The sequence below is a fragment of the Pseudophryne corroboree genome, chromosome 1, assembly GCF_028390025.1.
Source record: "Pseudophryne corroboree isolate aPseCor3 chromosome 1, aPseCor3.hap2, whole genome shotgun sequence".
NCBI classification, from domain to species: Eukaryota; Metazoa; Chordata; class Amphibia; order Anura; family Myobatrachidae; genus Pseudophryne; species Pseudophryne corroboree.
In genome coordinates, this window is record NC_086444.1 from 1,160,425,812 (window position 1) to 1,160,443,464 (window position 17,653).

The following is a 17,653-nucleotide window of genomic DNA, read 5'->3' on the forward strand; positions in this document are numbered from 1 at the left end:
ATATAGTAATGCATCCTTTAAATGTTCTATAGTTAACAAAATATTGTCCCTATCCAGGGTATCAATATTCTCAGTCAGGGAATCCGACCATGCGACTCCAGCACTGCACATCCAGGCTGAGGCGATTGCTGGTCGCAGTATAACACCAGTATGTGTGTATATACTTTTTAGGATATTTTCCAGCCTTCTATCAGCTGGTTCTTTGAGGGTGGCCGTATCAGGAGACGGTAACGCTACTTGTTTAGATAAACGTGTGAGCGCCTTATCTACCCTAGGGGGTGTTTCCCAACGCGCCCTAACCTCTGGCGGGAAGGGATATAATGCTAATAATTTTTTAGAAATTAGCTGTTTTTTATCGGGGGAAACCCACGCTTTATCACACACCTCATTTATTTCCTCTGACTCAGGAAAAACTATTGGTAGTTTTTTCACACCCCACATAATACCCTTCTTTGTGGTACTTGTAGTGTCAGAAAGGTTCAATGCCTCTTTCATTGCCGTGATCATGTAACGTGTGGCCCTACTGGACATTACGTTTGTCTCGTCACCGTCGACACTAGACTCAGTATCTGTGTCAGGGTCTGTGTCGACCCACTGAGGTAACGGGCGTTTTAGCGCCCCTGACGGTGTCTGAGACGCCTGGACAGGCACTAATTGATTTGCCGGCTGTCTCATGTCGTCAACAGTTTTTTGCAAATTGCTGACATTATCACTTAATTGTTTAAATACAATCATCCAGTCAGGTGTCGACTCCCTAGGGGGTGACATCACCAACACAGGCAACTGCTCCGCCTCCACATCATTTTCCTCCTCATACATGTCGACACACGCGTACCGACACACAGCACACACACCGGGAATGCTCTGATAGAGGACAGGACCCCACTTAGCCCTTTGGAGAGACAGAGGGAGAGTCTGCCAGCACACACCCAGCGCTATATATATATATATACAGGGATAACCTTATATAAGTGTTATTCCCTTCTAGCTGCTGTTATTATCGTTATTTGCTGCCAAAAATGCCCCCCCTTCTCTTTTTTACCCTGATTCTGAAGCAGGACTGCAGGGGAGAGTCAGGGAGCCGTCCTTCCAGCGGAGCTGTGAGGGAAAATGGCGCTTGTGTGCTGAGGAGATAGGCTCCGCCCCTTCACGACGTCCTTATCTCCCGCTTTTTTGTGTAAAAATGGCAGGGGTTAAAATACATCCATATAGCCCAGGAGCTATATGTGATGTATTCTTTTTGCCACCTAAGGTATATACTGTTATATTGCGTCTCAGGGCGCTCCCCCCCAGCGCCCTGCACCCTCAGTGACCGGAGTGTGAAGTGTGCTGAGAGCAATGGCGCACAGCTGCGGTGCTGTGCGCTACCTTAGTCTGAAGACAGGATGTCTTCTGCCGCCGATTTCACCGGACCTCTTCGTCTCTTCTGGCTCTGTAAGGGGGACGGCGGCGCGGCTCCGGTGACCCATCCAGGCTGAACCTGTGATCGTCCCTCTGGAGCTAATGTCCAGTAGCCTAAGAAACCCGATCCACTCTGCACTCAGGTGAGTCCGTTTCTTCTCCCCTTAGTCCCACGATGCAGTGAGCCTGTTGCCAGCAGGACTCACTGAAAATAAAAAAACCTAAACTAAACTTTTATTCTAAGCAGCTCAGGAGAGCCACCTAGATTGCACCCTTCTCGGCCGGGCACAAAAATCTAACTGAGGCTTGGAGGAGGGTCATAGGGGGAGGAGCCAGTGCACACCACCTGATCCTTAAGCTTTTATTTTGTGCCCTGTCTCCTGCGGAGCCGCTATTCCCCATGGTCCTTACGGAGTCCCAGCATCCACTAGGACGTCAGAGAAAGTAAGATTACATTAACATTGACTTAAATAAAATCCTTGCAAGTATGACCTAGTGTGTATGCGCCATTTTTCACGTGCTTCAGGAACAAAGGAGTGTAAGTATTATTAATGCAGAGCGAGTGGGTTGGGAGAGGGCAGAGAGCGGATGGGAAAGCATGGGTGGATATTAGGCTAGATGAGGGTCTATAATTACGAGGGGTGTGCAATAAATTTCCAGATGTGCAGTGCATAGGGAGAGTAGACACAATCTGACTCAGGCTGTGAACTGTAATCACTGACTAAAGTTCTTATGAAATGTTAAGGAACAGAACCTTACATAAGCAGCACTGCACACTGAAGAAGTCTTTCAAGAACTCATTATGGTGCTAAACAGAGACCATTGGAGAGCCATGATCTTCTATGACTACAAGAGCTTTGAGGATGAAGCACCTTCCCGAACCACTGTATTTGAGAGTAGGGAGGCCAATCCCGGGATCGGGATCGGCGGGATCCCGGGATTTGGGCCCAATAATGCCGGGATTTGAATCCCGGGATTGGAGCATCCAATCCCGGGATTCACGGGATTATACTGCGCATGCGCGGGAGGGTGGGCGTAAGTAATATTACTTACTAATATTAGGCGGGCGGCAGCCATGAACAAGTTGAACGTGGCGGCACTTCAAATGTAGCGCCGGCCGCCAGCCAATCAGAGCTGGCGGACCAGCAGCCAATCAGGGAAGCTGCCGCAGCAGCGGTAGCCAATCAGGAGCGACTGCTGCGGCCGCTTCCCTGATTGGCTGCCGGTCCGCCAGCTCTGGTTGGCTGGCGGCCGGCGCTTCATTTGAAATGCCGCTGCGTTCAGTGTGTCCATGGTTGCCGCCCGCCTAATAGTAAGTAGTTACTTACACCCACCCTCTCTCCCTCCGTGCAGTCAGTGGTGCTCCCTACAGCCTTCCTCCCTCCCGCGCCGCTACCAACCCTCCCTGCCGCGACCTACACCCTCCCTCCTGAGTCCCGCACCGCTACCTACACTCTTCCTACCTCCCGCACCGCTACCTACACCCTCCCTACCTCCCGCACCGCTACCTACACCCTCCCGACCTCCCACACCGCTACCTACACCCTCCCTACCTCCCGCACCGCTACCTACACCCTCCCTACCTCCCGCACCGCTACCTACACCCTCCCTACCTCCCGCACCGCTACCTACACACTCCCTACCTCCCGCACCGCTACCTACACACTCCCTCCAGCGCTGCTCCCTACAACTTTCACTGATCCCTACCGCAATCCTGGGAATCCCGGGATTGACCGTTTTTCAATCCCGAATCCCGGGATTGAAAAACGGCCCGGGATTGGCCTCCCTATTTGAGAGGTTTGTGTAATTTTTGTGCAGGAGATGGAGTCTCTGGAAGACGTGGAGCGTTGCAGCTGACCTGTGTCCACCATCACCAAGGACAACGTTGTTGCCGTGCGGGCCATAGTTGAGGTGGATGCCAGGGTGACCATGGCCCAGTAGTTAGAGAAGGAGATACACAACTCATCAGGATCTACTCTGTCCACAATACGCACAACTGGTGAGGACTTTCCTATTTTATGATTCATTATTGGAACTGCTAATCCTCCAGCGTTGGAATACACTTCTCCGGTCCAGGGACTATGCTATAGCCCCAGGATAAACTTGGTTCTGAGCATTCAGGGTCCTATGGAAAATTTGGAACAAGCATATGTGCTGTATAAATGGTGATTAGAGGCTATCTACTACAGTGTAAATTTATTTTTAATTGTTTTATTGACAGTTTTAAGCATAATCAATTATGTTGATAATTAGACAATTCATCTCTGCAAGCGCTGCCTTATTGTTGTTGTTTTTCTGTTTGTATCTATTATATAGGTGTGACTGACCTATTCAGGCAGCTGCTATACACTCAAAATTGGAATTACACTTACAGCGCCCTTTCCAACCTAGGTTGGTTGGTCCCAATTTTTGCACTTCATGATAGGCCACACCTCTTTCAAAGTCTGAGCACCGGGACAATTGGTAGGCAAGCTTTCACCTCATACAGTCATTGGGGAAGCTCCAATTAGCCTCCCTGTATGCTTTTAGTATGCTGATGGATAAAGCCCCCTTAATTCTCCTTTTCCTCAGACATTTATCTGCCATGGGTGTCATTGGAGTAGGGATATCTTTACATTTCACCATAGAAACATTTACTACTCAAATAGGGGGTGTAGTCAAAAAGTCATCAGCACAATGCCGCAGCACGCACAGCACACCCTTAATCCGCAGCCTAAGCATAATGTCGACATTCTGACAATGTCAATATTTTAATAATGTCGGCATTGACAGAATGTGGACATTAGGGTTAGGCTATGGACAGGAGGGTTAGGGTTATGCTGTGGGGGGGGGACTTTAGGGTTACGCTCCGGGGGGTGTTAGGAATAGGAGGGAAATACCGGAATGCTGGGGAGGACCGCAGGTCTGACCAGGAAGTGACAGTCACATGACTGCCGGGACCTGGAAGACTCCGTTAGAGTGGCTGCATCAGTCTGGAGCAGTGATTCACTCTAACGGAGTCTTCCAGGTCCCGGCAGTCAGTGACTGACATCCAGCAGTCTCATAATTGTGTCGGGTGGCTGGGCGGCCATTATTTAACTGTGCAGTTTAAAAAAAGACAGAAAAATCTATTCCTAAACGACAGGGGCGGACACGTGCCCCGGGTCCGTCCCCCCCCCCCCCCCCCCCTCTTCTAAATCCGCCACTGCGGGTAAGTCACCTCTGGGCCGGCAGGAGTGATACGTTGACATTCTAACATGTTGTAATTTCATTACTGTCTACATGATGAATGACGACTGTATGACTGTCGACATATAATCCCCAACCCATCAAATAATCCTCTGCAAATACTGAAAAATAAAATGCACTTTGTGAATTTATTTTGTATGATTTTTTTATTTTTATTACTAAAGAAACAGGAAGAAATCTATGAAATAATTTCAGTAGTGGCACCTATTTCATAGAAACATAACCTGGGTCTAACTACTGTACCTGCGTCTTTCATTCTTGCAGAACGAATGCAGGGTAAGGACAGAGCATGCAAACAATGTGCCATTCACACTGGGCAGTGCGACAATACAATACACTCCTGCATGCTTAATCTGCTCCATTCACAATAGATGACATTCTGTACTCAGCACAGCGTTCATAATAATATTTGCAATGAGACACACAAAGACAAACACAGCAACATTGCACTCAATGATCCACAGCGAGGGGGGTAGAGGATGGGCACAACACTGAGCTTAATGCATGCACATCATCCTACAGCTCCGGGCTGGTTTGCAAACTGAACCCACCTTCAGTTTGACGTCTATTGATAACCATTTGTCAGGGACGTCGCAGCCAACTGGAAGGGTTTACACTTAATAGAACAGATGGCCGAGCCTCCATCATCTGTCGGAGGAAACAGCGTGCGTTCCTGGTTTAACACAAGAGGGAGATGTCTAATCTTTAACCTTTAAGTAATGAAACTTAAACCGAAGCAGTTTTAATTGCTGTATGTCAACTCATTTATTGCAAAGGTAATGCGATTTAATGTGGATTAACATTTATGCAGCCTATGTGTTCTTGTTGACATCCATTCAATAAACAGCTTGTAAAGGAACATTGTCTGTGTATTAAGCATCAGAAATCAAGAATACGCGTTAAATGACAACTGGATTTACGGCCTAATTCAGACCTGATCGCTAGGGTGCGTGCTTTGCATCCCTGCGATCAGGTAGTCGCCGGATACAGGGGTAAGGGGTAGTCGCTGTGCAGTGGTGCCATCGCTTGTGCAGAGAGCTGCAATAACAAAAGTTTGTGCAGTGTCTGCACAGCTCAGGACTTACTCTTCCAGTGCGATGATCCTGGCCGCAGCTGACGTCAGGAACCCTCCCTTCAAACACCTGGTCCCTCCTGCGTTTTCACGGACACTCCCTGGAAACGGTCAGTTGACTCCCACAAACGACCTCCTCCTGTCAATCTTCTTGTGATCGCTGGTGCGACCGCTTTCGCCGTGCATCCCGTCGCAGTCCGCCCCTCCCCGGCGCTGGCGGGGCCTCGCGTCTGCGCATTGTGGTGCATGCGCAGGTCAGACCCGATCGCTGCTGAGCGAAAATGCACAGCAGCGATCTGGTCTGAATGACCCCCTTAGATGTGCCGCAGAAAGAACCAGAGGAGGCACCAAAATAAAGTGTCTGAATGTTGATGCATAGCTGTATTTTTGTAACATGAAATGTGCTGTTTGTAGAACAGGGAAAGTTAGGGGAGGGATGACACACTTCCTCACACTTTTATGGTCAGATGTACTAAGCATTGGAGAGTGATAAAGTGGAGAGAGATAAAGTACCAGCCAATCAGCTCCTAACTACCGTGTTAGACTGTGGCCCAAATGTATTAAGCCTTAAAAAGTGATAAAGCGGAGAGCGATAAAGAGTGATAAAGTACTAGCCAATCAGCTCATAGCTGTCATGTTACAGGATGTGTTTGAAAAATGACAGTTAGGAGCTGGTTGGTAGTGTCAGTATCTATAAGGGGCAGCACGTAGAGTAGCATGTGCCCTGGATTTATATAGATGCATAGCATATCAATCCTTCACAAGCATGGCCAAATCAGTGCATGTCATTGCCATAAAGTATTTTTTCCCATATATAACTATCTGAGCATATTATGTGGAGGAAGCGCTATATTATGTAAGTTCTAAGCATATGCATTTTTCTTCAGAGGACATCTGCTAGAACGCGTATCATTTGTTTTTATCTTTTTGTTTTTCATTTTGATTTTATAGTAGCAATAAAACGTGAATTTAATACTTCTGTATACTAATTCTATTCCCTGATCACTGGAACAAATTTGAGTATTAGTTTATAATTGTTTTGATTTCCAGAATGTGACTGGAGCTTTCCATTTGCCATTATAACTATTTACTTCTAGAAACCAGTTGGTATAAACCAGGTTCTAGCACATATTGACTGTTTATTTCCTTATTAACCAATGGGAATGTAGAAGTATTACTGTAGATTACACTGGAGCTGGAGACCAGTACACAGCTTTGCTGCACCTACATAGAAGAAGGATTGAAAGTCCTTCTGTGATTTATTGAAGGTCTAACTCCAAATTGCCCATACATATAAGTTTGCTATAAGACAATTTCCATTCCTTTTATATTTTGGCAATATGGAGCTTAAAGAATCCCCATTCCAATTATAAACCAGAGGTAATGGTCCATTAAGCCGGATTTAGCCATTCCTGGACAAAAATATCCTATTGTCCATTCCATTTACCTTTCTAATTCTGACCATTATTGTTGGAAATACAAATCCACTCTTTGAACAAAGCCATAATGGAATTATCCCATACTTACCTTTAGATGTCCATTGATGTCTACCCCTGAAGAAGCCCTCAGGATGAAACGTGTAGGGGTTTAATAGCCAAAAGTTCACTGCCAGTTCAGTGAGGATCTTTCCCTGAGCTCACACCCTAACAAGGTGAAGGAAGGTTAATAACACACTCTTGTGCATTGGTTAAGGTCTATTTTATTGATGTATGTAGAATTACTATTTTAAAACATACTGAATTTTTTTAAATCAAAATAAATATCTGATATCTCTTACTGATTGGCCATTTGGCTCTGGGGTTTTTGGGGTGTTCTTTCTGGTGAGAGGGAATCTCTTTCAGAATTACCTTCCGGATCAATATTGGACTATAAGAAGAACCATATAATTCCTTATCTTCCAAGAAAATCCATTATACGGAAGGTTTGTCAAATGTGGATGTTGAAAATAGGGTATAATCCAATTTAATTATTCACTAGCGCACTCTGGAATTGTTTTATGTATATATGTGATTTGTTGGTTCCTACTAACAGAGGTTCCTCCACAGGTTGCTGCTAATAGATTAACGAGCGCAGGATTAGGGTATTTTCTATTACCATACCTGTGTTCATCTGGATAATCTGGTGCTTCAATGGGGGCCTAGATTAGGGCCAAATGTTCTATTTTTTTTTTTTTTTTTTTAGACTAACGAATATTGAGGCAATACTTAGCCACATTGTCTGGGATGGAAATTATTAAAATATATAATTTATTAAGATAAATCAGACTGGACTGATAATGGACTCAATGTCTTAGGGTCCAAAGTGATTATGATCATATTGCAAAACATACAGTATATACTGTATATATGAAAACTCCAAAATATGGGCCTTTTTGTGTCTCATTATGCATGGGCCTTCCTAGGGTGTGGGCATAGTTTTTAATATACACTTATTAACTGTTTATTATAAGTTACAATTATATTCATGAAAAGAATTGCAATTTCAAATTGCTTTATTTATTACAACACTTTAACAATTTATTATTTATTACTATTTGCCAATGCTGAGCACCACTGTGATTACAGTATATTGGGCCTGAATTACAGATGGACGCTATAGCACAACCTACACAGCTGCAGTGCTAAAATATGCAAATCACGCTGCAAGCAGCTTCTAAATGTCTGGAAAACGAGGCTGACACAACCTTCTGCCCCCGTTTTGTGTAATGCTCCGGGTCACCAGATCTGCAAGCGTTGGAGATTTATGTAAACATCGATTTTACATACATCTCTGAATTAGGCTCAATAGTACTATTTGGTGATTAATTTACCATTCATAGTCCTGTTCTGGTGGGAAGTGTAATATTGAGCCCATGTTAGTGTCAAGAATACAGCACAGGTCCCATTCACCATGGTAAGCATACAATACAGAACTCAAGCTGGTCAGTAGCATACAGTATAATACAGGACTCATGTCATAGCCAGATTAAGGGTTGGGGTGCAAGGGACACTGTACCCCGGGCCCCCCTCTGTCAGGGACCCCCTGACATCACTAGCTCTCCCTTTTGTGTAGCAGCAGAACCAGGCAGTGCAGACACACAGGAGTATCACATTTCTTGACCTACTGGTGGAGCTGCACGAACAGAAGAGAGATGGGGGCTTGGCGGTAGAGCTGTAAGTGACCCACGGATCCCAGCATCTCTTCTTCTGTGTTGAAATACCATTCTTATCACTTAAATAGTTCATCACAGGTGACGCCAATCATATACTAAAAGGGGAGTCCAGGAGCAGTTATTTTTTTCCCTCCTGGATTGGGTCACAATCTAATATACCTCCCTTCCCCGGGGCCCCCTTGTCTTAAGTGCCCTGCCCCCCCCCCCCTCACACAAGTCTTAATCCAGCCCTGACTCATGCTGGCCAGTAGCATACAATGCAGGACTCATGCTGGCCAGTAGCATACAATACAGGACTCATTCTGGTCAGTAGCATACAATACAGGACTCATGCTGGTCAATAGTATACAATACAGGACTCATTCTGGTCAGTAGCATACAATACAGGACCCATTCTGGTCAGTAGCATACAATGCAGGACTCATGCTGGTCAGTAGCATACAATACAGGACTCGTTTTGGTCAGTAACATACAATACAGGACTCATGCTGGTCAGTAGCATACAATGCAGGACTCATGCTGGTCAGTAGCATACAATGCAGGACTCATGCTGGTCAGTAGCATACAATACAGGACCCATTCTGGTCAGTAGCATACAATGCAGGGCTCATGCTGGTCAGTAGCATACAATACAGGACTCATGCTGGTCAACAGCATACAATACAGGACTCATGCTGGTCAGTAGCATACAATACAGGACCCATTCTGGTCAGTAGCATACAATGCAGGACTCATGCTGGTCAGTAGCATACAATACAGGACCCATTCTGGTCAGTAGCATATAATGCAGGACTCATGCTGGTCAGTAGCATACAATGCAGGACTCATGCTGGTCAGTAGCATACAATACAGGACTCATGCTGGTCAGTAGCATACAATGCAGGACTCATGCTGTTCAGTGGAATACAATAGGGGACCAATTCTGGTCCGTAGCATACAATGCAGGACTCATGCTTGTCAGGAGCATACAATAAAGGACTCATGCTGGCCAGTAGCATACAATACAGGTATCATGCTGGTCAGGAGCATACAATACAGGACTCATGCTGGTCAGTAGCATACAATAAAGGACTCATTCTGGTCAGGAATATACAATACAGTACTCATGCTGGTCAAAAGCATACAATACAGTACTTATGCTGGCCGGTAGCATACAATACAAGACTTATTCTGGTCAGTAGCATACAATACAGTGCTCATGCTGGTCAGTAACATACAATACAGGACTCATTCTGGTCAGGAGCATACAATACAGTACTCATGCTGGTCAAAAGCATACAATACAGTGCTCATGCTGGTCAGAAGCATACAATACAGGACTCATGCTGGTCAGAAGCATGCAATACAGTGCTCATGCTGGCCAGTAGCATACAATACAAGACTTTTTCTGGTCAGTAGCATACAATACAGGACTCATGCTGGTCAGAAGCATACAATACAGTGCTCATGCTGGTCAGAAGCATTCAATACAGTGCTCATGCTGGTCAGTAGCATACAATACAGGACCCATTCTGGTCAGTAGCATACAATGCTGGACTCATGCTGGTCAGGAGCATACAATGCAGGACTCATACTGGTCAGTAGCATACAATACAGGACTCATTTTGGTCAGTAACATACAATACAGGACTCATGCTGTTCAGTGGCATACAATAGGGGACCCATTCTGGTCTGTAGCATACAATGCAGGACTCGTGCTGGTCAGGAGCATACAATGCAGGACTGATGCTGGTCAGTAGCATACTATAAAGGACTCATGCTGGTCAGCATACAATACAGTGCTCATGCTGGCCAGTAGCATACAATACAGTACTCATGCTGGCCAGTAGCATACAATACAGGTCTCATGCTGGTCAGGAGCATACAATACAGGACTCATGCTGGTCAGTAGAATACAATAAAGGACTCATTCTGGTCAGGAGCATACAATACATTACTCATTCTGGTCAGTAGCATACAATACAGAACTCATTTTGGTCAGAAGCATACAATACAGGACTCATTCTGGTCAGTGGCATACAATACAGAACTCATTCTGGTCAGGAGCATACAATACAGTACTCCTGCTGATCAAAAGCATACAATACAGTACTCATGCTGGCCAGTAGCATACAATACAGTGCTCATGCTGGCCAGTAGCATACAATACAAGACTTTTTCTGGTCAGGAGCATACAATACAGTGCTCATGCTGGTCAGAAGCATACAATACAGTACTCATGCTGGCCAGTAGCATACAATACAGTGCTCATGCTGGCCAGTAGCATACAATACAAGACTTTTTCTGGTCAGTAGCATACAATACAGTGCTCATGCTGGTCAGAAGCATACAATACAGGACTCATGCTGGTCAGAAGCATACAATACAGTGCTCATGCTGGTCAGAAGCATACAATACAGTGCTCATGCTAGTCAGAAGCATACAATACAGTGCTCATGCTGGTCAGAAGCATACAATACAGTGCTCATACTGGTCAGTAGCATACAATACAGGACTCATTCTGGTCAGTAGCATACAGTACAGGACTCATTCTGGTTATCAGTATACAATACAAAGCCCATTTGGGTGACTGTCGTATACTATGGATCACTGGCATATCTATAATGGGTCCAAGGTGTGCAGTGCACATGGGCCCCTGGGTACAGGGGGCCCCCACACCCTGCATCCATTTAATTATTCTTACTGCTCCATTGGTCAGGCGCTAGCTCCAAAGCTGCAGAAATCACTGGGAAAATGGCAGCCGCTGCCATTTTCCGGCGATTCTCACATGCAAAATAAAGATGACTGCGGCGCGGGTGCCATGTTCCTGGAGACCTGCACATGCACAGTAGACCCTGGCACTATGCCAGAGTGTACTGAAACGCCAGAGAGGAGGGGACCCGATCGCAGCCTGCACACTGGACCCCTCCTCTCTTAAAGCGCCTCTGCCATGGATCCTAATATGGTGAGTGTTCTAGAACAGATCAGATGAGTATAGCAGAGCAGGCACAAGAGTATGAAGAAATAACATGTGATTGGAATATTTTCCATACACTATGACATTTTGTACATAGTTGTTGTTTTTATTGAGAAAACACACCATAAATTAACATTGACGTGGTTCAGTGTACATCATGTAAGCCAGAGTGATTGAACAGTACACTCCACACAGGGTAAAAGAGCAGGAAAAAAACATAATCAAACAATTTTAAATAAATGTACATATAAAATGGGAGATAAGATACCAAACAAAAATCCACCTTCAATAAGATTCCATTACTAGTGTCCCAAGAAGAACAATAGGGGAGCAGCAACCCAGGAGTAGGTGCCTAGTTATCCGACATAAGTGAATCAACGTAAAATCAGGGTGACCCTCTTGATATGGTATATGGTTAGCATAGCGATCGTCGGGATCCCGGCTGTCACAATACAGACACCGGGGTTCCGGAGGGACACCATACCGCCCCCGGTATACCGGCGAGGTAGGTGATTGCCCCCCCCCTGTCGTCATTCTACCGCCGCATCCCACACGGCAGTAAAACATACCAAACCCCTTGATAACATCTTCACGTTGTACCATAAAGTTTGTGGTTTCATGGAGTGTCATTACTTCTAGATTGGAGAGTTCTCATGCATCTGACATTATGGCTGTAATGTGTGGGACATTGAGGCTATATAATCTGGTGGTGATTGTTGCTGATTTATCAGCTACTGACTATACATAATGTACACAGGGGCACACAAAGTGGTGGCAGAGCTTCTCAGTGACAGCTGGGAGATCCAGAGGGGAGGTGCCAAGAGCTGTTTCGTCTGGTCCCTGGCACCAAAATTGGATGCACAAAGTTAAAGCTGAATTCTGGGTGTTTCAAATGCAGAATCTCGAAATTCCTGTTCTCAGTTCAAGTTAAAATAAAAGAGCTATTTATTTTATTTAACGTTTGAGAAAAATAAACAAATTGGTCCGAGAATGTTGGATGTTAAAGAAGGAAAAGTTAAATCTATTTTTTCAGCATTTGGAAGAGGATTCCACATGTTTCTGCTGCGTACTGTAAATTTTAATAATCAGTGTATGTGGTGCAAGATAACAGGGCCATAACTAGGGTGGTGCGGATGGTGCTTGGCACACAGCACATTTGCCCTGTAACCAGTCACATCCACCCGCATTCACCTATGTACTATGAGTCGGCATTTCCAGCTGCAGCGCTGCCCTCTGTAGTGTATCTAGCAGTGCACCTGACACCTCTGCCGGATGCACTGCGACTACATTACAGCAGACAGCGTTGCAGCTGCCTGCCCATGTGCTTCGCCCCCTCCCGGCTCCTGCGGTGTCTCTTGGGACTGGGAGAGAGATGTCATGAAAGGAGCAGCGGCTTTTTGGCGGGCGGCAGGACTGTAGAGTCAGGACTCAGGCAAGCCACCAGCTAAGTGAAGGGACACTGATTCTATAGTGCTATCTGTGCTGTGTGGGTATAATATGTAAAGGGCATTGCTGTGTGGGTGTAATGTGCAAGGGGAATTGCTGTGTGGACATAATGTGCTAGGGGCATTGCTGTGTGGGCGTAATGTACAAGGGGCATTGCTGTGTGGGCGTAATGTGAATAAGGGACACTACTGTGCGTTGAATTGGGGGCACTATTTTGTGGCCATGCCTCTTCTCCACGAGACCACTCCCTTTTCCGGCTCACACTTTCCCTTATTAAAATATCTGGCACCAAAATCTCTAGTTAAGATAATCAAAAAATGTTACATTAAGGAACATGTTGCATCTCGCAGACACTGGTACCCATTTTTCTTTTTAACAGTACATAGCAAAGCCAGTGGAAAGGTGCACCAACACGTGCTGAAACATGGTAATATGTCATTCAGGTATTGGAAAAGATTGTTATTTATAAACAGCTGTATAGTGAAAAAAAATCTTTCCTAGGACTGTATTACTGAAAGGAATAATGCTCCACATGGAAGAATACATGTCATTTATTTATTGTATTATGTAGTGCACACTGGGGGCCTGATTTTGAGTCGCATACAATGCTAATAATCGCTCAATTGGTCAACTGCGCATATTTCAACGTAGCTAAAAAGCTGCACAGCGCATGAGTCCCACTGTGTGTGCACTTAGAGGCGCAAGACAGGTGGAGACGCATGGCCTCAGATACTGTATATACTGGAACTGTGCTGAGAAAAACCAAGCTGCACTGCAGGTGGGCCAGATGTAACATGTGCAAAGAGTTAGAATTGGTTGGGGTGTGTTCAAACGGAAATCTAAACTGCAGTGTAAAAATAAAGCAGCCAGTATTTACCCTGCACAGAAACAAAATAAACAATATAACAATAAACAATATAACCCAGCCAAATCTAAATCTCTCTGCACGTTATATCTGCCCCACCTGCAGAGCAACATGATTTTGCCCAATTGCTAACTTTTTTTGGTTAGCTAACAACTCTGAATAACCCCCCTAAGTACGGTGCATTAAGGATGTCCTTTTAGCACTAGCATGGCCACTTATTCAAAGTTTCAGCAGAAGGATTAGAGTCTTCTGATGAAACTACCCACAGTGGCACTGAAACACGTCGAGGCTTTTCATTGCCATCGGGAATATTGCTGAATATTGTAGCTGTGCTAGCATCATCAGCTATGGGATACACTTACTGGTCACAGACCGTATCCAGGTGATTCTCTGCTCAATCGCATGTCGACCTGATGACTGCCGACATGCTAACTTGAAAAGTTATACCACACCCTAGACCCTATTACCCAGCAGTGGGGTTGCAGACAATTTCTCACTTCGTCAGGCCATGGTCATTGCCATAGTAACTAAAAGGAAGCCTGTGATTATTTAAAACTGTAGGCTGATTCATATCGGTTAACAGAAGCCGCAGACCGATCAGTAGAGGGACTTCCGTAAACCAGAAGAAGTGAGACCTTCTCTGCTTCTTGGAAATTGGGGATCTTATGACATTTTTCCTCACGGACCACAAATGTCTAGTTATTTTCCTAATCTGTCACAGTGCAGATCTGGAGTTACAGGAAGGGTGGCACTTCCACTTAAAATGGGCATACACTATACAATTATCTGGAAGATAATCTGCCAGACAGGGCCGGTGCTAAGGTGTTCGGCGCCCTCCTGCAAACTATAAATTTTGCGCCCTCCTAAAAATACAGATGTGGCCACTCTCATCTTACCTGCTAGCAGCCGCATCGTAAGCTGCGTCCTGTTTGCGGAAGCGTACACACCATACGATCCTATGGATCGCGGATACATGCACACCACGGGCATGCTTATTGCGAATAACGAGTTGTGTTTGCCGCAATTAGCCTTTAAACTGAAAAGGGACACATCAGTACGTATTTTTGACATGTCTCTTTACAATGGCCCTCATTCCGAGTTGATCGCTCGCTAGAGTGGATGGGGAAAGGGTAACGGCAGGGAGAGGTATTCTTTAGATCCTGTGCGCCGGCATTACATACTAAGGCCTGATACCAAAATTATTTTTTTCAGGCGGTGTAAGTGTGTTGGCACTTACACCCCAAAAAAAAATGCAATAGCAAATTACTGTCCTTAATGTATGAGGAGAGTATATGCATAAAAAAAACATATTTAATAATACATATTGCATATACAATTCTAAATGAGAACACACATGGCAATGTGTAAAGTGGCAACAGTGCAGGTATACTTTAGTCCAAAAGCAGGGTCTCTCACCATCTAGGGGTGCTGCGGTAGGGTTAGCTTTAAGTAAAGCAAAAGAAGGTCCTGGGCTGGAGAGCACGGCACCACCACAGGTAGTATTAAAGCCTGTTCGCACTGGCTCCTGCTGGCAGGGCAAGGACAGAGGTCTCAGATGGGGAATGGCTGCCAGCGGCGAGTGACAGGGGAGACAGCCACTGAGGAAGGAGCAGGTTCTGCAGGACGCACAGCGAGTCAGAGTCCTGTGTGCGCCCCAGCCAATAGCATTTCAGTAGTGGCTGAGGCGCACACAAGTCTCTGACACAGCGTGTCCTGCAGGACCCACTCATTTTTAAAGTGAGTCCCACGAGCGCTGTAGCGCGTATTTTGCGATCACTGAGCACACACTAAAATACCCACCCCCCCTCCCCAGCACACACTAATATACTCACCCCCCTCCCCAGCACACACTAATATACTCACCCCCCTCCCCAGCACACACTAATATACTCACCCCCCCTCCCCAGCACACACTAATATACTCACCCCCCCAGCACACACTAATATACTCACCCCCCCTCCCCAGCACACACTAATATACTCACCCCCCTCCCCAGCACACACTAATATACTCATCCCCCCTCCCCAGCACACACTAATATACTCACCCTCCTCCCCAGCACACACTAATATACTCACCCCCCCCCTCCCCAGCACACACTAATATACTCACCCCCCCAGCACACACTAATATACTCACCCCCCCAGCACACACTAATATACTCACCCCCTCTCCCCAGCACACACTAATATACTCACCCTCCTCCCCAGCACACACTAATATACTCACCCCCCCTCCCCAGCACACACTACTATACTCACCCCCCTCCCCAGCACACACTAATATACTCACCCCCCCTCCCCAGCACACATAAATATACTCACCCCCCCAGCACACACTAATATACTCACCCCCCCTCCCCAGCACACAGTAATATACTCACCCCCCCTCCCCAGCACACACTAATATACTCACCCTCCTCCCCAGCACACACTAATATACTCAACCCCCAGCACACACTAATATACTCACCCTCCTCCCCAGCACACACTAATATACTCACCCTCCTCCCCAGCACACACTAATATACTCACCCCCCTCCCCAGCACACACTATTATACCCCTCCCCCGTGTGTCAGCTGCAGAATGTACCTGAAGACACTGCTCCTCGGTATGGGATGGCTGGCTGCTGGACCTTCTGGGCTGCTGCTCCTCATGTCTGAGCGATCCTCCAGTGCAGTCACATGTTGTGCACCACCTTCCTGTTCCTGCCTAATCAGGAAGCAGGCTCAGCAGAGCGTCAGGAGGTGGATGCGCGGCTTTGCTATGAGGACAAATGAAAAAATAAAAGTGCCCAGGCCCCAAAAATAACACTGATGGGAGGGGAGAGAAGGGGGATAGGGGAGGGAGCGGAAGACTGCTGTGTCGAAGGGGGTGGGGGCAACGCTGCTGCCTGTGTTATCTATCTTGACAGGAGGTGCGGGGAGGAGCCGGGAGTAGAGGGAAGGGGGGAGGGCCCTGATACCAGATCAGCTTCTAATTATGCTGCCAGTGCCGCTGCTGCTTTCATACATCAGTGTGACAGGCGCGGGCTGCGGCGGCCGGCAGCAAGTAGTACTAGCAGAGCAGGGAAAGCGCCTCATGAGTCCGGCGCCTACCTGCTTTGCAGGCTTTGCTGAGCGGGTAGCGCCGGCACTGCTGCCAGATCTGGTTGGTTGGAATGAAAATCTGGTAATGCATGAGAGAGCAAATTACAATCGACCATTTGCTCCCAAACACTGGAAAATGGACAAAACCTGTTTGTGATTTAGCCAATTTGTATGAACAACAGTTTTTGTCCGTTTTCCAGTGTTTAGAAGCAAATGGTCGATTGTAATTTGCTCTCTCCTACATTACCAGATTTTCATTCTAACCAACCAGATCTGGCAGATTATCTGCCAGATAATTGCATAGTGTATGCCCGGTTTTAAACTGCAACAGGATATTTATAAGTACTTTTATTTAAAAAAAAAATGACAAAACTTTGTTAGTCACTAAGTCAAGGACTCTTACTGGCTGGGCAGTGTCTTATGGGTATATTTATCAAGCTTGGA

General features: G+C 46.0%; 1 protein-coding gene and 1 long non-coding RNA gene across 4 annotated transcripts in view; one reads left to right on the top strand and one right to left on the bottom strand.

Annotated features, from left to right (window-relative positions):
- Positions 1-16,910, bottom strand: part of MAEA (macrophage erythroblast attacher, E3 ubiquitin ligase) — a 323,598-nt gene extending 306,688 nt beyond the window's left edge. Inside the window, exon 1 of the mRNA XM_063924905.1 lies at positions 16,713-16,910. The gene's annotated coding sequence lies outside the window, so the exon portion shown is untranslated. The remainder of the gene's footprint in view (positions 1-16,712) is intronic.
- LOC134929066 (uncharacterized) overlaps positions 1-17,653 on the top strand; it is a 90,530-nt gene that overhangs the window by 64,788 nt on the left and 8,089 nt on the right. For all 3 annotated transcript variants that reach the window (XR_010178250.1, XR_010178259.1, XR_010178252.1), the window contains one exon: positions 3,220-3,400. This is a non-coding gene — a long non-coding RNA (uncharacterized LOC134929066). The remainder of the gene's footprint in view (positions 1-3,219; positions 3,401-17,653) is intronic.